At 38.6% G+C, this 25,890-nt stretch overlaps 1 long non-coding RNA gene across 1 annotated transcript in view; it reads right to left on the bottom strand.

Annotated features, from left to right (window-relative positions):
* Positions 1 to 24,870, bottom strand: part of LOC131043798 (uncharacterized) — a 44,975-nt gene extending 20,105 nt beyond the window's left edge. The window contains exon 1 of the long non-coding RNA XR_009105595.2: positions 24,317 to 24,870. This is a non-coding gene — a long non-coding RNA (uncharacterized LOC131043798). The remainder of the gene's footprint in view (positions 1 to 24,316) is intronic.
* Between the last annotated feature and the right edge of the window lie 1,020 nt (positions 24,871 to 25,890).

Below are 25,890 nucleotides of genomic sequence, written 5' to 3'. Positions count from 1 at the left end.
GGGAACCATATGCAGGTTAGGCGGGCTTGGAGGGAACCATGGCCATGCTGATGTAGGGCAGACTTAGACAAATTTGCTCCATTTTCTTGTTCTTCCCAAGGCGGACTTGGTTGATTTTGTGTACCTCATTTTACTTGTTCACACCATCTCCAAGGCAGACTTTATTTGACTCATGCACCATGGGATCAAAACTCAAAATCTTCATAACTTGTGCAATTTTTCTTAGATTTGTTTGAAATTTGAAATTCATACATCTTTCATCCATTGAATTCCTCAGGATTCCTAAAATCTAGGAAATTGGCTTTTATGAACAAAACTTGAATTTTGGAGGCATTTGGCAATTGTTTTCAATGCATCTCAGTGCGAATAGTGCAAACCCTAGATCCACTTTCTAAGAATAGAAAAAGCAAGGTTCCCTAAAAAAAATAGGAAAAAATTTCTAAAAATAGCCATTCCGGGGATCATGCTCGAAATGCCAAAAAAACGAAACTTCCAAAAAAATAGGAAAAAGCAAAAAAAAGTAAAACTTTCCAAAAATAGAAAGTTGACTAAATTAGCTCAAATCAATTGCGATCTTCGTCCTTCGGACTTTCTAGGCACTTTGACAGTGTTTAGACTTTGTTCTAACCATCGCTTGCACACACTGACTCGTGACTTCCAAAACTCGGACCATTCAAAATTGACAATATTGGCAATACTAATGCAGGAAGGTCACAAGACTCCAACAAAAACCCTAGAAAGCAGGAAAAAAGGAGGGTCCCCATTTGAAATGGGGCGATGTGTGGAAAAGGTCACAATAGGCCATTGTGCTCTAATACCACTGAAATATTCTACCTTCCGAAGTACTTAAAACTTAGTGCAATTTTTTATATAAGTTATTTCACAACAATAAAAGTTTGATTTATTAAAGAATTGCAGATTAAAGAAAAGCATTGGCAATTAGTAAAAGCACCCTTGATTGAGATTCTGAAACCAAATTACACACTCTGGGTTTGCAAATGACTAATTCGGAATTCCAAATTGTAACTATTACCACGGACCTAATCGCCTGATATGGAAGAATGACTAAATAGATTGCAGATCTGGAGATAGATATTCTGATCGCCTGAAATATTGACTGATAGCCAGCAATTTTAATTGTTTATTGCTTCCCTAAGTGCATGCAAACTCTAAGGTTGTAAAAAACTATGAATTCTTCCTGGTAGTTTTCCTTTGTGATGGCGCCTTTATCTTCTAAAGCTGCTCAAACTTTCCTCTATCGAAATAAGCCTGAAAACTGATCCAAAACTCGTTATAGATGCTTCTAAACTGTATGGCTGAATGAAAAAGCATGTGATTGGCCTGGTTTTGCATCCAAGCCTGCACCTTTCAAGGTTTTCGTCCTGAAATCCAGAATCCGTCCAGAAAATTCATTACAAAGATCGATTGATAGAATGTCTCCTCAAACCCCAATTCAATGTCTTTATACAGGAAAATCCTTTTCCACTAAAATACATCGACCTCCTCTCTAATCCATGAAGTTGGCGACTTGACTTTGGGCTTTAATATTTGTATTAAATATTAAATAACCCACCATAAAGTTATTGCCAAGTGATAATAACGTTGTAACTTAAAAGTGGTCCCTTTATAAGTCAATGAATAATTAAAATATATTTTCTTTAGACTGAAGGTTTTTGGGCTCCATCTTTAATTTTCCACTTATTCCCTCTTGTTCATTTAATTTTTCCTAACCCCAGGAATGAGGAAGGCTAGGAAATTCATCTTCAATTATTGTCATATGGAAAGTGTTTGGTGTGGAGCCTGATCAGTCTCCAAGTGGGAGATTGTTGAAATGTGGCGACTGATCAGCAAAGTACTGTACACTCAGCACGTATCAGTTTTTTGTTGATGAAAACCGACATTGTAATAAAACCCTAAAAAGGCCGACTTTGTTTTTGCCCTAAAAATGCATGTTATAAGCGGTCGGGATGCTTAAGGCATTGAAAGGTTGATGTACTATTTTTGCTAGATAATAAGAAAGATTGGACGACTGTGTATGGTGGACGTAACCTATTCTGGGTGAACCACGTTAAATCTCTGTGTTATCTGTGTCCTGTTTTATTTCTTTATCTTTTGTATTTAAATCTGCATATAATTGTTAGTTCATATTTGCTTCGGATCTGCTTGAAACCCTAACAGAAAGGGACATTACATTCCCCTTTATTGAAACCAAGGACATAGAAAAAGAGGAAACTAATCAGGGGAATAGAGAAAATGATAGAACTGACAAGAAAACCTGTACTAAGTATGAAGGTATGGAGTCCAAAATTAGGACCTTGGAAGACAAATTGATTTATACCATAGCATTTTAAAATAATTTAAGAATGAAAATGATTAGGTTAAAGGAGAGAATTTCCATACTCCACAAAAAAATCTAAGCAGAATAGCCCAAAGTTGATATGTGTGTTAGGCTCTCAATGAAGGAATGGGAGAACATAAAGAACTCTAGCCTGATGTTTGGTGATATCACTGACCTCAAAGAGAGAATGGAGCATGTGGAGAAGAAGCGGGATGGGCTCTTGTCTTCACTGATGCATGTTGTTCAGCTCAATAAGACAACCATTAAAAACTCAGCAGCCAGCATTGCAATGTTGCATGACAGCGTGTTCAAGAGAACACTGGTGGAAGGAGAGCACCCATGCAAAAAAACCCCATTTGAAACTTTCTTAGAATAGTAAAGATGTTATCAATGTGGATAGTGTAAGTCTTGGAGAAACACCTTGGCTTAAAAGTTAAGTTATGTATGTGCTGTTGTTTGGTTAATTTATTGCTGCCGACTTGTGCTGTGTAATTCCGTCTCTTTTGGAATTAAGTCTCTTGTTTGTTTCATGACTGGAACTTTTGTTGTGCTTTTGGTTCCCATGGGCACTTCTACCCATAATATCAAAAAAGCCATTTAAGAAACGGTATCCTGCATGAAGCATAATATCCACTAATCACCAATGCATGCATAACATTGCCATTGTATTGCAGCTTCCTTTAGGCAAAAGTCTCTGTGTGTTATTTAAAACATCATTTAGTGCGGACTAATTTAAGACGGTAATTCTTCGACGCATCTAATAAATGATCACAGAACAATGAATTAAATCTTGTTCACATAAAGTTGGACTAGTCAAGTTCACTATTTTGGAGAGGCAAAATAATATAGTAAGAGTTCTAAAATAATTTGTAACAAGTAAACTTCTTTAACCAGAACTAGCTCACATCTTATATAACCCTTTTGTTTTGGTCAGTGGAATCCTACAAACCCAGCAACTAGAGATGGGCAGCTGCCGAGGGCATGCCTGTAAGTTAAATCTAATGTATATATGACACAACCATAATAAAGCACACAACTCTCGAAACCACCATGCTACCGTTTTACAATTGTCAAGGGCTCTATTTTTTAATGTTTTCTGCTCTGAAGATTCAATTTGCATCATGTTCAAATTCTAGCCATTATAATTTGAGAATCTAACTAATCAAGGCTGATTTGTTTTAGTTAATTGTTACAAAATGTGAACTGTCATCCTCCACTGCACATTTAAATTTTATGCAGTTCAAACTGGGTATCCCTTTTGTTGGAATGTCCAGTTGATTCAGATTAAAAAGTTTCAAAGACCATTTAGAGGCAGTCTGTCGAGATTGGACCTTTGGGAACAGCCAGCCATAAGACATTTTGTTTTGCAGTTCCTTGATGTTATCTGCTGGTGCTTCAAATTAATATCTGCTGCTCAATCAAGTATAATCTCAAACATACTTAGAGAGCATTTATGGTTATCTCTTATAGGCTAAGTTTGCATCAAAGCTGTATCATACTACATTTCAGCAATGATAATCTGATTATACAAAGAATGGGCAATAACCATCCCCGCTGGTTGTTTTCATGTGCTCAGCTAAATTTTGTAAACACCTTCCATGCAACAACCAATATATACACCAAAGAGGGAAGCCTTAGCTAGCACTTTGCATAACATTGACTTGGCTAGGACAGTGCACACTCTCCCCACAAACCTTGTAGATCACAGTGTATAAGGCCTACATGGCAAAAAACTGGCATAAAAACTATGAGGCTTGAGAGAAGTAGTGCGGTAGGGGATATAGTCAACATGACTCTAGCTTCAAGCTTCAAGGGTTCATAACTCCAACCCAAAAGAGAAAATAGACTTTGCACACTTTCCTCCCAGGCCTCTATGGTAATGACTCCACTCTCAATAAGACTTATAGAGGATTAGAGAGAGGAGGATTTAGACCTGCACACTTCTCCTAGCCCTCGACAGCAGTGGCAGTGACTTCATCCTTAGCAGGTCTCACAAAGGGGTAGAGGTAGAGCATGGCGGGCACAAGCTTAGTAAAGAGACTAGAAATCACAGGGATAGAGTGCAGGGCTTACCCGCACTCAGAAGGAAAAGTTGAGACTAGCAGGAAAGGATTCTAGCAATCTGGTGAGGCACAGTCGGTACATGATCAGCCCTGAGGTGTATGATTTGTATGCAGAGTGGACCACTGTGTCAAAAAGCTGAGTTGGCCATGGAAACCAAGATAGCGGTTAACTCATTTGTCAGTAGTTGTGTTATAGATTTAGGAGCTTCCCCCCCACCTTAGACCTTGGGTTGTTTACCTTTAAGTTCCTATGAGGTAGAGCTACGGATGGACTGGCTCAATACTCATCAACCCAATCAAGCCAGGTTGGATTGTCATAACTTGGTCATTAAGTTTGAAACAATCTTAGAATTGAGACAATCATCACAAGAATTCAAAGATCTATTTCACTTCGCATGATCTCCACCTTTAATCTATGGTGGAGCCTGCAAAAGAGATGTCAATGTTCCCGTTTATTGCCAGTGACAAACAGATAGCGAGACAAGAACCTCATTGGGCAAAAATTTAACTGCAGAAATTTGGAGCAGACCTTTGAGACAGAGTAGAAAATATCAATGGAAGAACAAAAGACTGCTTCTCTATGCATCTGCTAAGAAAATATCAAAGATGCTAGATGGCACACTCAAATTTAGAAGACAAAGATACCAAACAGTGACATCAGCAGCAAAATCACTGTCAATAGCATAATATTTACAGCAGAGAAACAACATTCTGCAATGACAACAGCTCTATTAACACATGGAAATCAAGAAATATATGCAGAGATGTACTGGATATACTACAAGTGAATTAAAGGCTGGAGAGAGGATAAGGCCTGATCACTAGGCTCTAACAGTAATGAGAGTCACACATCATATGGTGGTCATTTCAGCACATTAAAGACCTTGCAGCAATTACAATATGGTCACATTGCCCTTCTAAAGAAAAGTTTTGAAAGTTTTTATTTAAAAATATTAACTATGGTTGGTTTATACTAGCCACTTTTCTGTTCCCTCCATATCTTGAAACCTATCCATGGACCTTGTTAGGGAATTGCCAACTAGATTGCAGAAGCATGATCACATCTTCTTCTTTTTTGTGTGTGGTTTTTCTAAAATAGGCAGACTCATTCTATACAACAAAGCTAAGAATACCTCCAAAGCTTCTCAATTGCTTTTCCATGTATGGTGCCATTTTGGCTTACTACTCACCGTTATTTTTTATTGTGACTAATTTTTCCTTCATCAATTCTGAAAAGCATCACAGAAAATTTTGAGTGGTTGGTTTAAGCTTTCTACATCCTTCATCCACAAACAAATGACCAAACTCAAGTAGTTGACCATACCTTGGTTCATTGTCTCTGTATCTAACACAAATAGAATAACAAGTAGACAGCTTCTCTTCATTTATAGCAGAATACTTGCTGTAGAGCCATCCATGTATCCACCAGACTCTCTCTATTTGAGGTTTGGCACAAGTATCTATCACAAATAGAATAACAAGTACACCAGACTCTCTCTATTTGAGGTTTGGTAAAATTATCAATACCTTGCTCCTTACAAAATCCAGGTAAACCTCCCTACTGCTTCTTGATCTCATCAACAAAATGAGAAAGCTTGGCCACCTTCATTTGGCCAACATTTGGCTAGGAACCATGCCCAAGATCACTGTAATATCCCCTAATGTAATCTCTTAGGATTATGGGACTGTTTACTTAGATTTCGATTGCAAGAGACTTCTTTCTATTAAATCTTGTATTCTAATGAACTTGGATAGTAACAATATGCTTATTGCCAGTATCAACTTCCTTATTATTAATGCAATGGTAGCTAATGATCTTTGGTTTGCAGTGTTTGTCCCTATATCCCAAAAGCCTTGGACTATAAGATCGATATGAATAACTAGGTATCAAACAGTACTGAATGCTACTGATATGATATATCGTTTGAGTATAAACAAGTTTGCTATAGCTGATGTATCTTTAATGTGAGTGCAATTCTTATCTATTCAGATATGAAGTATATATTTATATACATATACTGACTTGCTGTGCCTGATATTGCTTGGTGTATATGCAAAGGATAATTGTCACTGGTTTGAGAGTATACGTTGTTCCTGATATCTTCTTTATAATATATAAGAATTATACTTCTGCTAATCGATCTGATCTGATATCGACTTATCGTTGTTTCAGATGTTTGGCTCAATGCTTATACAATATTGGATCGCTATTCCAGATTAGTTCTTATTGCTTCTTTGATATTATTGTGGTGCTGTTTCTATTTAAACAATCTCTTCGAGTCATGCATCCATGATTATAAAGTCTTTGGCTCAATCCGAGTGCCTAGTATGTTAAATATCATTCAGATGAATTCCCCCATCACATTCTATCGTATGATCTTTATCCCTTTCAATAAATGCAATTCCCTTTTGAAGAGACATCATACTTCACATATTGACATACCTTTACCAAGAGGCGTCCTTTCCTTGAGCGATTATTTTTGTTTGTTGTTTTTATCAAACATACCATTTCATTACTCCCATTGTCCTTTATCGCTGTAATCTGAATTAACTTTCTAATTTAGAAGAGTCGGTCGAGTTTGAAGGGAGTCGACCCATGTTAATCATTGACCAGCATAAGAAAGATTGTACGTGGAGTCGCTGTTATTCATTTGTATTCATCATTTAATAAATGAATTTTCTTTGTTATTCATTGCTACCGTTGATTGATATAATCACTGTTAAATTCTTATATTCTTTCTTGCCTTCATGGTTTGATGCATACCACCAAGAACACGGATGTTACTGCCTGTAACTTAGCAACAGTTCTGATCTAATCTGCTCTGATCCATGGTGAAGTCCCTGGATGCTTTTGATTCCTTTCCTTTATATCTCTCAATGTGAGGGAGAGGTCACACCTCTTCATCATGTATGCCCTTTGGCAAGAGACACACCCATTCACCATTAGCCCCCTTTGAAAGGGACACAACCTTTCACCATCAGATCTGCGCTTCTTATTTAAATCTCATCTGCACTTCTGATTCACCAATTATCCCCCTTCAAATGAGTTCTCTTCTCCCTTTTATACCTCAGAATTGGGGGAGCCACAGCTTATCATTTCATGCCTTTTGATCATTCATTAACTCTGATCAAATTTTAATCATATTTAATTATATTCTTTTATATTTTTATTCTTTTGTATTTTAATTTTATTATTATTATTTATTAAATTATAGTTCAAAGTGGGGACATGACAATCATGATACATTGTTAAAGACTCAAACCATATGATGAACAGAGTCCCTCCATATTTTGAGATTGGTGACTAATTTTGGCTCTTTTAAGATTAAACTTGAAGATTTCATTCTCAGCATAACAATTAACCCTATCCTATTCAGTATGGACCTTATACAGTTCCAGGTTGGATTTTCCTTCTTGGCTTGGTATATATGATGTTGTGATCTAAGTCACTTAAGCTACATAAGCCAGCACATTTCAAGGAAGTGATAATTACCTCTCATTCTAAAGAAAAAATTTCACATTTCCAGCCCCCTTTTGCTGGAGATTCTCTCCTTGGTGTCTGAACAAAAACTACAAAGTGTCACTCTGTTGGTTGCAAGGGTTCATGTCTAGTCAAGCTAAGTGGATGTCCCAATCAGCATCTCAGTAGCACTTTATACATCAACAGCAGAAACTGGCAACTATTTCCACTAAGCAAGACAAAAATGACAGGATAAATGTGCCCGGTTTTCTTAATATATCTTACACAGTCACTGGGCTCCTGAATATTATTAAATGTCATACACATCTTTCCTCTCTGAGAAACTTACTTCCTCCAGAAGATGACTCATACATAGTTAGTATAAATACAAGTGAGTTTATAACATGTATATTTGTGGCAATCTCTTCTGCTCATTTCCATTGTTGCAATTGTGTTTTTTATCATAGCTGCTCTAAGTCTCTTTCAACTTTCAATATGAGTATTCTCATTAGTGGATTAACTATCCCTAAAGATTTTGTTCTTTAGAAATTTTGGCCAGCTGAGGGTCAGGCAGCGCAAAATGCCACATCAAACTTTTCCAAAATTAGGCAATTTGGATCACAATGTTGATATCACCCCGATTCCATCCACATATTGCATCTTGAGGTTTAGGACGGTCCACTATCAATTGTCTTCACCCATCAGCTGCACTGCTACGAATAAGCAAAGCGAAGTGGCATTTCTCCAGTTATCATTCACTAAACATGTGACAAAAAATTCAAACTGTTGAACACAATGTACCACTGAGAGGGGGGTGAATCAGTGGTTCCTAAATTATTTTCCCTTTTAAAGCAACCTTAGAATACTGGTTGTTATCCTAAGCACTAAACAATCAAACCAGTAAGGCAAATGAGGATACCAAAGAAGACAAACACACAAATGCAACCCACAACACCAGATGTACGAGGAAAACCCAATATGGGAAAAACCTCGGTGAGAAACGCTGCTGGAGACTACTGCTCCAATCCAGCCTCACAAGTGAAACACTAAATTACAAAGATTTAGAGCACCAACCCAAGGAGCACCAACCCCTGCACTATGCTCCAACTTGGTGATGTATAGTGAAATACAATTTTGATACAGTTATAGCTTCTGGTTGCAAATGAGTTCTTCAACTCTTGACCAAATAGGTCTCTGTCAGTTAACAGTCTTCTCTTCTTTACTGGATCTCACACTGTCGGTTAACAGATTGCTATGATGTCCCCTTTTTGTTGACATCAGTTCTTTAGTGAGGATTAGCCTATTAACCTAACCCTCGTAGGCTAATGGGATTGGTTAGAGGGTCTTTTGAGGATTGGTATCATCCCCAGTGTTCAGAGTGTTTCAGTTTGGTCTTCGTTTGGCATCATTCAGACATCATTTTCTCTACTTACTATTTTTAGTAAGTCTTGGAATGTTAGAGATGGACCCCTGCTATTTTTAGTAAAGGAGGTATGGTCATATGCAGTCTCCTCATGTTAGCTCCCAGTTTAGACGGCGTTCGAAAATACAGAGTATTCATGGAGATATTAATGTTTAATTGGCTCAATTAAACATTAATTATTTGGAGATTATATTATTAAGTTATAAAATGACTTTATATTATAAAGCACTTAAATGAGGGTCTATTTATCATGAGAAGGGTGCCAAGTTTATTAATAATTTATGAGCACATAACCCAAGGTTTAATTACATTATTGATGCCAATGAAATATTATAACATTTTAATGTTAATTAAGAGCTTTTTGAAGAAGTTTGAACTTCTTGAGGAAATATAAGTGTGCAAAAGGAATCAAACTTCATTATGTGATTGGAGTTTCTGATTGGAGTTTCTCTAGAGAATTGAAGTGTAGAATACCAAGGGTTTCTGCAAGATTCAAGGCTCGTCGGCATTGGAGAGTGTGGCTTCTTCATTGTAACAGCATTTAGAGGGTGTGCGATATCATCTGATTATGCTTGTGAGAGTTGGCTTCATTCAGGAAGCCATATTGAGCTGATTGGAGGGTTTATTTCAGAGTTTGTTTGCAGATTGAAAGGGATTATATTCAGAGATTTATTTGCTGCTACATTGCCCGTTAACAGTGCGCTACAGTACCTGTGAATAGTAAATGCTACAGTACCAATGCATTTTAGAAGAGTTAATCTACATAAATTCAAAGGGGTTTGAAGAGCGATTTCAGATTGTTGGAGGCTACATTAATTGTTGTTAGTACCACTCATTGGCACGTGGGAATTACATGTATGTATGACTAGTGTTTGTGTTAATGACAATCTGTTGTAAGTGCATTTTGGTCTCTTAGAATGCATGCCAAATGTTCGTATAAAATGTCTAACAGCTGTAGATGCATATTTCATACAATTTCAGTCACACATTGTCATTGAAAGGTTAGTGGTAGGTGTTACATTGCATTCGCATTTAACTTCAGACTTTGATATATGTCCTTTTGAGTTCAATGAATGCATATTATCATCTCTTAAATCAGAATATCAAAAAGAAACCACAAATCAGCAAGTACAGAAGTTTCATGACAAGTGTTTGACAATATTCCTTGAGCATTTAAATCAGAAACTTTCAATCAGATTTGGCAAGGGATATTACAGTGGTATCTGTAGTACCCCTTACGGGTTATCCAACCTCCAAATTGCAAATGTTTGTGTTTTTGAATGATTTGTTTTTTTATTTGCAATTTAGTGTACTCAGAATTATTCATCAGCAATGCACAAGTTCAGAAATGTCTTCAATCTCTATTGATATGGTGGTTACAGCAGCTAGGACCATTAATATAGTCTCCTAGCCCCTCATGGTTATTACAATTCTTCCATAGCAACACTACAAGATTTTATTAGCATAAAATCTACTAATTTCTGAATAAGGTTTGGACTGATTGCAATGACAGTGAGTCTCAGATTTTGATATCAGACCTTAACGTTCCTGTAGCTTGCATTGATGACCCAACAAGGCATTTATGCACACGGCAATACATGTAAGGAACATTTCTATGCATCATAGACTATGACAGCCATCTACTGGATACCCCTTTGTTGCTAAGACTCACAGAGGCAACCTAAATATTACCCAGAAATATGAATTGGGACTGTAACAGCAATAAGAGATGCGTTTTTTTCTGAACATACAATGACTGGGATCCCTACGTAGCAGCCTCAAATAACAACAGCAAGTCTTAGACTCATTACTAAACAGTTTTTTGCAAATAAAACATGTACTTCACAGGCAACAAATGTATATTTAAGGGCAGACCTGGAATATCAATCGACCCCAATCTAAAGGTGATGAAGGCGGCTACAGGGGTTTGCAGAATGTAGAAGAAGCAGCCAAAGACTCCTTATTCAATTTTCATCATAAATCTGAACAAACATCTCCAATTTGGTCTCCACAATGACCACAAAAATGGCAAGGTACTGTAGCATGACACTGTTCACGCGGGTACTGTAGCAGCTTCCAAAATAAATAATGACAATGCATTGGCAATGTTTCCTCCAATCTGATCATTCAACTTGGAGATGAAATTCATTAATCAGCTCAACATTCCATGGATTCTTCTTCAATTTGTTCATAAATAGTGACCCTGAATAAAGTCACTCCCAATGGCAAATATCAGTGATTATTTCAGCACCTCAAATGCCCTAACTTCGAAGAATTTACGCTCTCCAAAGTGCAACGTTGAAACCCTGGTTTCTTCCTCTCTAACTTCTCCCATTTCAAAAAGCACAATCATCAATAAACACAAACATTTGCAAGTTGGAGGTTGGATAACCCGTAAGGGGCACTACAGTGGTATCAGAGCAGTTTCCTGCCAGCCTGTTGGGTAGATTGATTCAGCTAGTTAATCATGGTTACTTCAAGTACCCAGAATCAGTGGGACCAAAATATGAAGCAAGTGTATTCCTCATTGGAAAAGTTAAAACAAAACCAGAAGAAGCTGGATGAATTGATTTCACACCCTGCAAAACTTGATAGAATTGCTCAAGTATATGACATCTATTTTTAAGGGGAAGGAGAAACAAGAGGACTTTACAGGGGAAGTATCTAGAAACCTTTGTAATGAATTTTTAGCAACACGTGACCAGCATTCAGCTGAACCTATGGCGAGCAAAAATCAGACTTACATGGAGGAAGATGTTGGGCACAAGACACTTCATGATGACTCCAAGAGTGAGGAGGCACATGTGCATGAAGTGAGGGTCAGATTTGAAGAGAATGTTGACACTGATAGCACTTTAGAAGTCGTTATCAGTCATGATAACAATTCTGATTTTTGCAACAGCAGTCATATTTCATTGCCTAATCGTGAGTTAGCAGCCATCTCAGGTGAGATTGATGGTTGTGTGGAGGCACCTAATATAGACACTCAAGTTACGGGTGATGTTGAGGCCATAGGTGTTGTGGATTCAAACCACAACAAGTCTGATTTTTCCAATCAGACCATGGAAAACAAATCAGAAAATTTGCCTAATGGTGATGGTTTCGAGGATTGTTTGACCGATGTGCACACATCTATATGGATAGGGGACGTGAGCATTGATATTGGCGGTTCAGCAGTCTCTAACATGTTATTCGAGCCATCCCAAGAGGTACATGACAGTGGTACACTTGTTGAGGATGTGTGCGAAGTAGATAGCACACATGATGATGCTTACCACTCAGTGAGCGATGACAACTCCGCCTCTTACCAGAGTGTAGATTTCAAACCAGGAAATTTGAATGGAAGTGAGAAGTTCCAAGGTTCTCACCATTTAGTAGGGCAACTGAAGGTGAACGAAAGTATGATAACTTCAACCTTAGAACACTTCAATGTTGTGCACCAATTGGTGGCACATTGTTGCTGGACTCCTGGTATATGTAAGCACTTGGATGGTGGGCTTACCCTTGCAGAGTTTCAGTAGTTCAGAGATGTCGTTGGGGTAATGCGGAATCATTACCTACAGATATTATCAGATAGAGATCATCTCCTTATGCTTGACACTATCTATTATGATGCATTAAGGGGGAAGGAAGAGGAGGTTGACGAGCTCACTCACGAGCTTGAGGTGACTTTGGACTCGTTGGAGAGCACTCAGTTGGCCCTTCAGGAGTCGCAGGCACGGGTTACAGTCACACATTGTCATTGAAAGGTTAGTGGTAGGTGTTACATTGCATTCTCATTTAACTTCAGACTTTGATATATGTCCTTTTGAGTTCAATGAATGCATATTATCATCTCTTAAATCAGAATATCAAAAAGAAACCACAATCAGCAAGTACAAAAGTTTCATGACAAGTGTTTGACAATATTCCTTGAGCATTTAAATCAGAAATTTTCAATCAGATTTGGCAAGGGATATTACAATTACTCTCTCTGATTCTTGGCCTCTCTTCTCTCTCTCTCACAGCCTCACAACACACTGTGTCACACTTGGATGCCTTCTTGATCAACCACACCTCACCGGTTAGCTCAACTATTAGACCTGCTATAGTTATACCGGTACTCTATCACTATTAGTTAAACCCTCTCACCAGTTTGCCTGCTCACTCACTCTACAACTTTCTTAAAATAAATTCTAAGGAAGATGATCCTTCTCTGCGCTCAAACTTCACTTCACTCTCCTTCTTCACATCAAGCATCATCATTTTCTGTCTCAAGCTCATCTATTTATAATCTTGGATTCCCGCCTAAAACCTTATTCAACAATGTCGTGTTAGGTTTTGCCTTCTCCAACTCGAACCCAATCAAATTTGATTCGATCTGCTTTTCGGGGATATGATCTTCATGACATCGATCAATACCAGCAGAGCTTCGCTTTCCAATGTGCGTTTTCGAAATCTGGAGGTCTGCACCATGCTTTTTTGCTTTTCTCTGTCATTCGCCATTAATGGCTTTGTTGTTTCCTTCACCAAACGGGTACGAAGATCAAATCTTCTTGCAGCACCAGTTCAGTCACTTTGCTAGCTTGCCTTCCTCGAGCCGCAATCCTCTGGCATCCTCTGTGACTTGCGGGTTCTTCATAAAAGCCGACCTGCTTGCTGATTAGTTATGTCGATGCACACTGCACCGATGAAAGATCCCTGATGGATCTCTTTTACCAATCTGCTGTAATTTTTATTTATTTAAATTGATTTTTCCTGCTTATTAATATTTTCTTTCAGAAATAGACAGAAGTTGCAGAAGGGTTGAATTCTTTTTGTATTTTGATGATTTTTCAACAAGTAAATAATGAAGTACAAGTACATGAACAAAGTACTGAAAATGAAGTTCATATACAGCCAAAACAAATTCGATTCAAGGCAGATTTCTGAATATAAAATCAAATATTTGACCAGATGAAGATTTCCAATAATTTCAGGAAGATTACAATCAGGAATAATTCCAACCTGGATGCTGAAAGAGTAACATAACTAGGAATGAAGTTGTGGCAAGATTCCAGCCCTCCAAGTGCTGCACGTGGGAAGGAAAGTGCCTGCCAGGTACAGCCGTATGGTTGCCAAGTACACCCAACTGGTTAGAAACCCCAAACCCCACGCTGAACTCTGTCAGAATTGCTGAACCTCCAGAAAGAATGCCGTACAATCTCCAAGATGCTAATAGCTGCAAACAAATCCAAACCACTGTATTGGGGGCTACGTCCCAAACAGGCAAGGCATTGGGGTTGGCGTCCCAGATGCTGAAAAGCTCTTCCAGAGCCAAATCTCAAATCCAAGATGTAAAATGTGTAAAAGATAATCATAGAATGAAGCTCCTATCCCCTTATAACCCCTCTCAATTGCAAATCGAACCCTAATTGTCTCCAAGTGGCGTGGTCTAGTGGAAATGTTATAATTTCTTATTTTAAAGTGGTCATGTTACTAGAAAATGACATTTTTCCCCATAGACAGAAATCCGCTCACTGAATTGCCCTGAGACCAAAGAGAAAGATTTAAAGAATTTCAAGATCTTTCCAACGAGCTATCACACAATAGGATGCGCATCCAGATGAGACCAAAAATCCCCTTATTACTCCAAAATGGCTAACAACTTAGCCTTATTTAATTATTAAACGCTAACTTAGGAAATATTAAAAATATAACCCAAATAGCCACAAAATGCCCAACTGACATTACAAACCCTAAAATCATCCTGTCACCTGTCTGTGACTGAAGTCGGAAATCAAGGATTCACTGGTAGTCTCATCCCTAAAATCTAGGGATGTTCCTAAAATTTAGGAAACAAGCCCAATCTCTTTGAAACTGAAACCATCTAAAAGGTCATGAATAACCTCACGACTGGCAACTGTCACGACCTCCTAAAATTTAGGGATACCCCCTAAAATCTAGGAACTGCTCCAAACTGGCTCCAAACTGCCTGTAAAGCCAAAATCCAATCACTATATGCACTGAATGAGTCCCAATCAACCTCTGCTAGCCTACGAGACTCCAATGATAGGCCAACTCCTCCGTCTCTGATGTCCACTCTAGAAAGGGGACATGACAACCGACCTGTGCAATACCTCCACCTGGCATCCAGTTGTCATGCTTGGCAACATCCACCTCTGCTTGGATTCCTATGTCGGTTTGACATTCTCTGTCGACCAAGGTTGACTACCGGCTTAGTTCACCTTACCGGTATGACCATCAAACATCCTCTGTACCGGCAGCACATCCTCTCTGTTCTGCTCACCAGGTGTTGTGCCTTCATAACAGACAAACAACCTCCATCCTAGTTTGTGCCTTACCAGTAAGCTTGATAACCGGTAGATGACACAACTCATGTGTACCGGTAGACTTCCTTCTGTCTGCTTACTCATATGTGCATTGGCCATCATATGTCTTGCTCTTCTTATACCGGTCACCACTTCTTACTTATCGGTGACCTTGCCAAACCAGTTTGACATCAATGACAACTTAATGCCAATAATGCCAACAATCTCCCCCTTTGGCATTGATGTCAACTTACTACAAGACACTTCATACCAATAGATTTCTCCCCCTTTGACACAATGACAAAGGGTACTGTCCACTACCCCTTTGATCCATACCTAGCTCCCCCTTAGACTGCTACCAGTGATTGCAGCCGGTATCGAGATGTGGTTCAAGAGTTATAGATGTTGCTATGAACTCCCCCTAAACCATATAAATCCTTCCTTTCTCAAGTGCATAAGGCAGATGACACAACTCCCAACTTGTGTCTGAGGTACTCAAATGTGCTTACCAACAATGGTTTGTTGAAAATGTTTGCTACTTGTTCTCCGGTAGGGACATAATCCATCCTTACTTCCTCTCCTTCAACCTTCTCTCTGAGAAAATGATACTTGATGGCTATATGCTTTATCCTGGAATGCATCACCGGATTCTTTGCTATGTTGATTGCACTCGAATTATCACACCGGATGACAATAGGATCAATGATGTCAACCTATATGTCTTTGAGGGTTTGCTTCATCCAAAGCACCTGAGAGCAGCATGTAGCAGCAGCAATGTATTCTACTTCAGCAGTAGATAGGGAGATCCTGCTTCTTGCTATGCCATGAGACCAACCGATCAACTAGGAAGAATGCACCACCACTTGTTCTCTTCCGGTCATCAATGCAACCTGCCCAATTAGCATCAGTGTATGCTTCCAAGATGAATTCCCCTTGTTTAGGGTACCACAATCCATAATTGAGCATTCCTTGGAGGTACCTAAATACTCTGCTTACAGCATTCATATGGGACTCCTTAGGTGCAGCTTCAAATCTGGCCACCATGCACACTGCTTGTACTATATCCGGTCTAGAAGCAGTAAGATACAATAGACTGCCTATCATGGATCTATACGATGTATGATCCACCACCGGTGATTCATCATTCTTGCTTAATTTGCTTCCGGTCACCATGGGGTACTTACCGGTTTGCAATCCTCCATTTGAAATTTCTTCAACATATCCTTTGCATACTTGGATTGTGAGATAAAGATTCCCTTATCTTGCTGTAATATCTGCAAACCAAGGAAGTATGTCAATTCACCAAGCATTGACATCTCAAAATTCTGACTGCATCTGATCAGCAAATTCTTTGCAAAGGGTGTCCTTATTGCCTCCAAAAATAATGTCGTCTACATACACAACCACAATGATCATGTGGTTTCCATCTTTCTTTATGTATAAATTGTTGTTAGCACTCCCCTTTTTAAATCCTTGCTCCTTCAGGTATTGATCTAATCTTGAATACCATGCTCTAAGAGCTTGCTTTAAGCCATACAGGGCCTTCTTCAACTGGCACACAAATGTTTCATCATCATGTAACAGAAACCCTTCCGATTGCTCCATGTACACTTCTTCTTCCAAATTTCCATTTAGGAAGGCAGATTTTACATCCATCTGATATACTTTATAACCCTTGTAGGCAGAAAAGGCTAGAAACATTCTAATTGCTTCTAATCTAGCTACCAATGCAAATGTTTCTTCAAAGTCAATGCCCTCTAATTGAGAGTATCCTTTGCACACAAGTCTAGCTTTATGCCTAACAATTTTACCTTCTTCACTCATCTTATTCCGGTAGACCCACTTAGTACCAATGATGTTCTTGTCTTCTGGCCGAGGGACTAATTCCCAAGTCTTGTTCTTCTCAATCTGTTGCAGTTCTTCTTCCATGGCATCCATCCATTCTTGTCTTTTGCTGGCCTCATTGAATGTTTTAGGTTCTACTTCAGTCATGAGGTAGAGGTTGACTTGTTCATCATTCCGAGCAAGTCTTCTTCTAGTCTGCACAACATCACACTTATTGCCTAGAATTTGTTCTTTTGGGTGATTCAACTACACATACCGGTTAGGAGCCCTTTTGGATGCTTCTTCAAGTTCATTGACTGAGCTTCCTCACCTTCATCACCGGAATCATCATACAGGTTTACCTATGATTGACTTCCTTTGTGCATACCCTCATCAACCAAGGAAGATTTCTTCATCACACACACACTCAATGACTCAACACGCACACTCTCAATGACTCTTCTTAGTCTTTTGTTATAGCATTTGTAGGCCTTGCTATTAGATGATTAACCAAGGAAGATTCCTTCATCACTCCTGAAGTCAAAACTACCTAGACCATCCATGTCTCTCTTGATAAAGCACTTGCTTCCAAATACTTTGAAGTATTTGACTGATGGCTTCGGTCATACCACAACTCGTAAGGTGTCATTATGTTGTTTGTTCTTAATTGAACCCAGTTCAAAGTATATGCAGCAGTATGAACAGCTTCCTTTCAACATGTGTTTGGCAAACTGGCCTCATTTAACATGGTTCTGGCCATCTCCTTGACTGACCTGTTTTTCCTTTCTACCACACCATTTTGTTGTGGTGTCCTAGGGGTTGAGTATTGCCTTCTAATTCCATGTTTTTTACAATAATCTTCAAACTCATTTGATGTGAACTCTCCACCCCGGTCTGATCTAAGACATTTTAGCTTGCACCCACTTTCCTTCTCCACCATCTTCCTAAAGATCTTGAATCTGTCAAATGCTTGTGACTTATCTTGCAAGAAAGTGACCCATGTCATTCTTGAATAATCATCAATAAAGAGCATAAAATATCTTTCACCGGCAACAGCTCTTGTCCTAGTTGGACCACACGGATCTGTATGCACAATTTCAAGTGGTCTTGAGGTGTTGTGCTCTTTTGTCCTGCAGCTCACCTTAGTCTACTTCCCTTCTACACATTCATCACAAAATGTGCTTACCGGTTTAATAATGGGTGGAATATTCCTTACACACCCCTTTCTACTTACTACAACTACGTTATCAAAGTTTATGTGGCCTAATCTTCGGTGTCATAGCCAACTTTCATCAACCTGTCCTATCATGCATTGGGACTCATACCATACCTTCAGATTGTAAACATTGCCATATGTTCTCTTTCCTTCTGCCACAACCTGACTGGTACTCTCTTTCTTTATCTGGCAACCGGTTGAGTCAAAGGTGAATTTATAACCTTTGTCACACATCTGACTCACACTCAGCAGATTGTGCTTTAGGCCTTCCACATAATATACATCATGTGCCTTCAATTTTCCATCAATATTTAGAGTACCTTTTCCCTTTATTTTGATGGATGAGTTGTCTCTGAATCTTACTGAACCACCACTCTAGTCTTCAAGTTTGATAAATTTCTTTTTATCACCGGTCATGTGGTTGGAACAGCCACTATTTACAACCCATAGATTTTTCCATTCAGCATGTAAGGCAGTTTGCACTATCAGACTTGATTCTACCTTGTCCTTTTCTTTCTCAACCCATACCGGTTTGGTTTCCTTCTTCTTGTCAGTTACTATTTTGTGCTCTGGTTCAACTGCCGGTTCTTGATCAGGATTTGTCTTCTTCTGCTTGATCTTCCTGTTTTTACAAAACTTTGCTATATGTCCAAACTCTTGACAGTTATAGCATTTCATATTTTCATTTAAAGATGAATCTTTGAAATTATTGTAGGACACTGATTTATTCTTCCTACATTCAAAACTCCTATGACCAAATCCATTGCACTGATAACAGACAACATTCATATCCCAGAGTGCATTAAAAGGATTTCTACTTTCATAACTCATAGTTTTGGTTAATCTACAGTCAACTATTCTATGCCCAAATTTGTTACACCGGTAACAGTAACCATGAAAGTTTGAAACATACCGGTTAGGTTGCCTTGGTCCTGCAAACGATTGTCTCATCGGGGGTCTTCCCTTCATGCTGTTGACTCTGGTGAATCCTTCATGGTCAACTCTTGCATTTCTCCTTGGATCGGCATGTCAATACAATGAGTGTGGCCTCTGGTTCATTGCTTGTGTATACCGGTTTGTGTGGCGATTTCTAACAGCATCTACATATGTCTTCTTCTTGATATCCTTGCTGACTGTGAATGTCTTCTTCTATTTACCTTCATTGGAAGAAGTGAACTATATCTCCTTACCGGATGTGTCTTTGCTATTTGAACTTTGACCTTCTTCAAATCCTAAGCCACCGGTATCTTTGGATTGCTTTTGTTTGCTCAACATCTTGTCTAAGGCTTCGGTGCTAGCTTCATATATGCTTCTTACTTTTATTTCTTCCTTACTTTCGTCAAGCTCCTTTCTGCTTCACTATTTCTACTTCCAAATCTTGATGCTCCTTTTCCTTCTTCATCAGATCGGAGGATGTAACTTCACTTATCCTCTTGGTTTCTTCCAGCTGCAGTTTCAAGTCAGATATAACTTGACTAGACTCATCCAGGGATTGCTTCAAGAGACCTTGTTCATCTACTGCAACAAGCTTGAACTTCTTGAGTTCTCTTCTTGTTTTACTCAGCTCCTCAAGAGCACTTATAAGCTCTCCTTCTAGATCCACTTCAGCCTCAATATCTTCTTCTACCTCATCTTCACCAACCAATTCATCAAGTGACATAAAGAGATTAACTTTTATGTCATTCTCATGGTAGTCATCTTTTGATGCACTTTCTTCATTTGTGACATCATCCTCAATAGTGTATAGGCTGTTTTACTTTCGGTAGCCTCTTCTTCCTTGCCGGTAGACATTTCTTTCTATATCTTTACCAGCAGATCTGCTAAAACCTCTTGACTCATCTCCACCGGTTTCATTATAAGGACATTTTGCAGCAAAGTGTCCAACTTTACCACAGTTAAAACATTTGAGTGGTAGCTTTCTTTTATACTTGTCGGATCCTCTTTTGAGCTTTCTGACAAAGTTTGCTACCTCTGCATCAGAGTCTTCACTGGATCCTTTATGAGCAGCTACTTCTTTGCCCTTCTGGGTAGAGTTGAACGCTGCCTCTTTCCTTAAGGATGCATCACCGGTTGTTCTCATTTCATAGGCTGTTAGTGACCCAAATAGCTCATCCATTGTAAAGATCTTCAGATCCTTGGCTTCTTCTATGGCAGAAACCTTTGTATCATACTTAGGTGTGAAAGACCTAAGTACCTTCTTGACAAGAATCTCATCTGCAATTTCTTCTCCAAAGTCCTTTGATGGTATTCACAGTTTCATCAAATTTGTGAAGGTAGTCTGCAATCTTTTCATCATCCTTCATCTTAATGCCTTCAAGTTGGCCCCTTAGTGCTTGCAGCTTAGCCTCTTTGACTTTTGCATCTCCTTCAAATAACCTCTGCATTTTATCCCAAGTCTCCTTGGCAAATGCATAGTGCATGACCTTGACAAACTCATTATCAGACAGCCTGCTCAAGATAGCATGTTTGGCCTTTGCATTGTTCTCATACTCCTTGGCATCCAGATCAGTGGGAGGAACACTAGGGACAGCATACCCATTCTTGACAGACATCCACACATCAAAACCAAGGGAGGAATTATAGGTCTCCATTCTTCTGCTCCAAAAGGCATAGTTGGATCCATCAAACATGGGGGCTTTTGAGGAAGCAGACTCATTTCTTGCCATTGTGTTCTAAGTCCAGAATCTACCCAAGGTTTTTAAACAACCGGGAACCTAGGCTCTAATACCAATTGTTGAACACAATGTACCATTGAGAGGGGGGTGAATCAGTGGTTCCTAAATTCTTTTCCCTTTTAAAGCAACCTTAGAATACTGGTTATTATCCTAAGCACTAAACAATCAAACCGATAAGGCAAATGAGGATACCAAAGAAGACAAACACACAAATTGCAACCCACAACACCAAATGTACGAGGAAAATCCAATATGGGAAAAACCTCGATGAGAAATGCTGCTGGAGACTACTGCTCCAATCCAGCCTCACAAGTGAAACACTGAATTACAAAGATTTAGGGCACCAACCCCTACTAATTTAGGGCACCAAGCTCCAACTTGGTGATGTATAGTGAAATACAATTTTAATATAGTTATAGCTTCTGGTTGCAAATGAGTTCTGCAACTCTTGACCAAATAGGTCTCTGTCGGTTAACAGTCTTCTCTTCTTTATTGGATCTCACACTGCCGGTTAACAGATTGCTCTCTGTGATTCTTGGCCTCTCTTCTCTCTCTCACACAGCCTCACAACACACTGTGTCACACTTGGATGCCTTCTTGATCAATCACACCTCAGCGGTTAGCTCAACAGTTAGACCTACTACAGTTATACCGTTACTCTATCACTGCCGGTTAAACCCTCTCACCGGTTTGCCTGCTCACTCACTCTGCAACGTTCTTAGAATAAATTCTAAGGAAGATGATCCTTCTCTGCGCTCAAACTTCACTTCACTCTCCTCCTTCACATCAAGCATCGTCCTTTTCTGTCTCGAGCTCATCTATTTATAATCTTGGATTCCCGCCTAAAACCATATTCAACAATGTCGTGTTAGGTTTTGCCTTCTCCAACTCAAACCCAATCAGATTTGATTTGATCTGCTTTTCGGGGATATGATCTTCATGACATCGATCAATACCAGCAGAGCTTCGCTTTCCAATGTGCGTTTTCTAAATTTGGAGGTTTGCACCATGTTTTTCTGCTTTTCTCTGTCATTCGCCATTAATGGCTTTGTTGTTTACTTCACCAAACGGGTACGAAGATCAAATCTTCTTGCAAGATTAGTTCAATCACTTTGCCAACTTGCCTTCCTCGAGCCGCAATCCTCTGGCATCCTCTGTGACTTGCGGGTTCTTAATAAAAGCCGACCTGCTTGCTGATTAGTTACGTCGATGCACACTCCACCAACCTTTGCAATACCTCCACCTGGCATCCAGCTGTCATGCTTGGCAACATCCACCTCTGCTTGGATTCCTATGTCGGTTTGACATTCTATGTCAACCAAGGTTGACTACCGGCTTAGTTCACCTTACCGGTATGACCATCAAACATCCTCTGTACCAGCAGCACATCCTCTTTGTTTTGCTCACCGGGTGTTGTGCCTTCATAACAAACAAACAACCTTCATCCCGGTTTGTGCCTTACCGGTAAGCTTGATAACCGGTAGATGACACAGCTCATGTGTATCGGTAGACTTCCTTTTGTCTGCTTACTCATATGTGCATTGGCCATCATATGGCTTGCTCTTCTTATACCGGTCACCACTTCTTACTTACCGGTGACCTTGCCAAACCAGTTTGACATCAATGACAACTTAATGCCAATAATGCCAACACAAACATTGATCCATCACACACACACATCATTTTGTCATCAGATCGTATTATTTCAGTTATGCTAGTGACTATTTTAGCAATTAAAGATTGTTGATCTACATTTAGCACTAGCTCCTTTCACCTCTTATCCATATAAGATATTGTATCAGCCTTGACTACTAGAAAAATGGTTCGTCCTACATAATTGACATTTTTGAATGGCATCCTCCAAATTGAAAGAGAATGAAGAAATCAAAACTAGGACAAATATTATCAGACGGAGCAGAGTTTCTTATCAAGGCCGATTTTATCTTCGATCGTGATAAGATCCATGAATGAATGGACCTCTTGCCACTCCATGGGAAAGGAAACACGAATGTTGAAAACGATTCATCCCTGAGTGTGGGTCCCCTTTTCTCTAAAGGGACCCTCCTGTCTATTGGGGTTCTCCGCACAAATTTGGATTTTGACTGATCCTCCTATCCAAAAATAAAATAATACGAAATAATGGATACAACCATTCAGCATATCGCACTCACAGAATAGATGAAGTTCGCCTGTAACACAACGCCCCGCCATTGTAGAGTAGGGAGGGTAGCCACCTCAACCCCCACCCCTCTATAATAGCTATAGTGCCAATCCCCTATAGATGGTAGGGGCCAGATCATATATGTAACATGCCCCACTATAGAGGGCCAGCCACCTCTCTACAATAGCTGGTGGGGCGCAAAAATGGAAGATAGCATGAATGACGAATTTAAAAAATAGCGATTGCTGGAGCTTTAAAAATTCATTGCACTGCTTGTGGCCATGGCATTCATAAGAAGCATCGTTTCAAGAGAATCCCTTGTCTGTTCATCACTTGCTTGCCCTCAGATTTAATGTGGGACAAAACGCGGGTGACTGTTGCTGGTATGTTAATCTTTCCTGCTCAAAGAAATTATATTAATATTTGTTTTGTTTTTGTTAGACTCTTCTCTGGCGACGGTCAGATTGTCCACCTGTACAATGTATGTAACAAGAAGTTCAATTTTTATTTCGAATTTTAATGCCCTACCCAGCCTGGTTGTATGTTTGTTATCGCAGACCTTTAAGTTCATTTGACGTGATCATCAGAAACGTCTGAAGCATCTTTGCACTCTCAATTGCTATGCATTATTATCTTTTAGTTTCGTTGGGTTAAAACCAACAAGGATGAATCTTGACTGTGTATACCTTGGCACTTGTTTCTTATCTAATATTTGCTCACAGAAAAAATGACGCCCCTGATCAATACAAGGAACAGAAAAAAAATATCTGAGAAATCCCAGTTTCAAGATTGTACAAGGTGGATCATAATTGAAAACGCCCACAAAGTATTTAAAACAAAAAGTAGTTGGATGAAAAACAACCAACCGTGCAGTGAGAAGAGGTCAGGAGGTGGAAGGGCGAGATTGTTTGTCGGGAGGGTCGCCGTCAGTGGAGGACGTATCAAGGGGATTGCCGCCCTTGATATACCAGCCTAGTGCAAACAAGGAAGCGCCAGCAAAAATGGCAGTGCCCCAGGCATGAGAATACCACTTGCTGTACTGCCTCACTGCAAATTTCCACTGCTCTCTCAGGGTCGCAGCATCCGGATTATGTGGGTCGGGTGGATTTGGGTATCCTACTTTCTTTGGAATTGAATTGCCTATTTTCCCCTGCTCTCCCTCCATTCTAGAGACTGTAAAATGTATACTGAAGCATTCCCACGCCTTCTTGCAATGTTATTAATGAGAATGACGGCTAAACGGACGAACTTAAACTTAATCTAACAGGTCCCACTTTGCACGGGATTTATTCTAAAACCAGATTGCAGACTACCTTAACGACATTTGTGCCCCCACACTGCACCTTAGGTGCCATTGCCAACCCAATACACACTCGTGGATTTCTTGTTTTAGGCGCAACTCACAAATATCTCAAACGAATATATTAATTAAGTAGTGTAAATATCTTAAAATATATCTAACATCTATTTAAATGTCATATATATCAATTGAAAATATTATTTATCTTAAAATTGTTTTATTTCATTTTAAATTTATTTACTACATATAAAATATTTAAATTATTTTTTATCTATATTGTTTATTTTTTTCCTATACAAATATTTTATTTGATAATACTTATTTTTTAATATTCAATATTTAAATTTAAACTTTATCATTGTTCAAAAAAATTATTAAAAATAAAAATTTATAAATATATATTTTGTAAAAATAATATTCTAATTATGAAATGGTAGATTATTTTTAAAAATCTTTATTTTTATTTTATATTTATATATTTGTCTAAACCTTATAATTTTGACGAGGGTATATTTTGTTTTATATGGTGTTTATCTTCAAATAAAAATATTAAGTTTATCATAATTAATATTAATATTTTGACATGTGAATGATTGTCAAATTTAAGCTAAAAAGATCAAAGTTAACATTAACACACTCACGCCATTTCACTCCACCCCTTGTTGCCATTGTTGTCATTGTAGAATGTCTCTCGGGATTAAATATTTATAAAATGAATGCCCTAAATTTGAAAGGAGAACACATTTGAAACTTGCATATTTGAGAACTTGATACTTTTGTCATAATTTCTTTGTTGGAAACTAATTCAATTTATGGCTCTCTGCAATTAGTTGTTGATGGGAAGTGAAAAGTTTCTTTTTTCGACTAAGATGTTTAGAAAAACTCGCATAAGTTCAAAGTTACTTTGAGAAAATATATGAAAATGGCATACAAAGAAGGAAAAAAAAAACTAGGGTATTTAAACCCTTGATCTGAAAATAAACAAAGGCTCCACATGTTTCTATAATAACCTCCTTATTAATGTGTTTCAACTTGGAAGAATCTATTCAATCTTAAAACAATTTTCTTTTGGTCAAACAATATTTTTGCATTAAGGATTGAATTCTTGTAAGTTATTCATTTTTATTCTTTTTTATAGTG

The sequence above is a fragment of the Cryptomeria japonica genome, chromosome 7, assembly GCF_030272615.1.
Source record: "Cryptomeria japonica chromosome 7, Sugi_1.0, whole genome shotgun sequence".
NCBI lineage: Eukaryota > Viridiplantae > Streptophyta > Pinopsida > Cupressales > Cupressaceae > Cryptomeria > Cryptomeria japonica.
The sequence above is the reverse complement of the archived record's forward strand: the minus strand, read 5'-3'. Positions and strand labels throughout refer to the sequence as shown.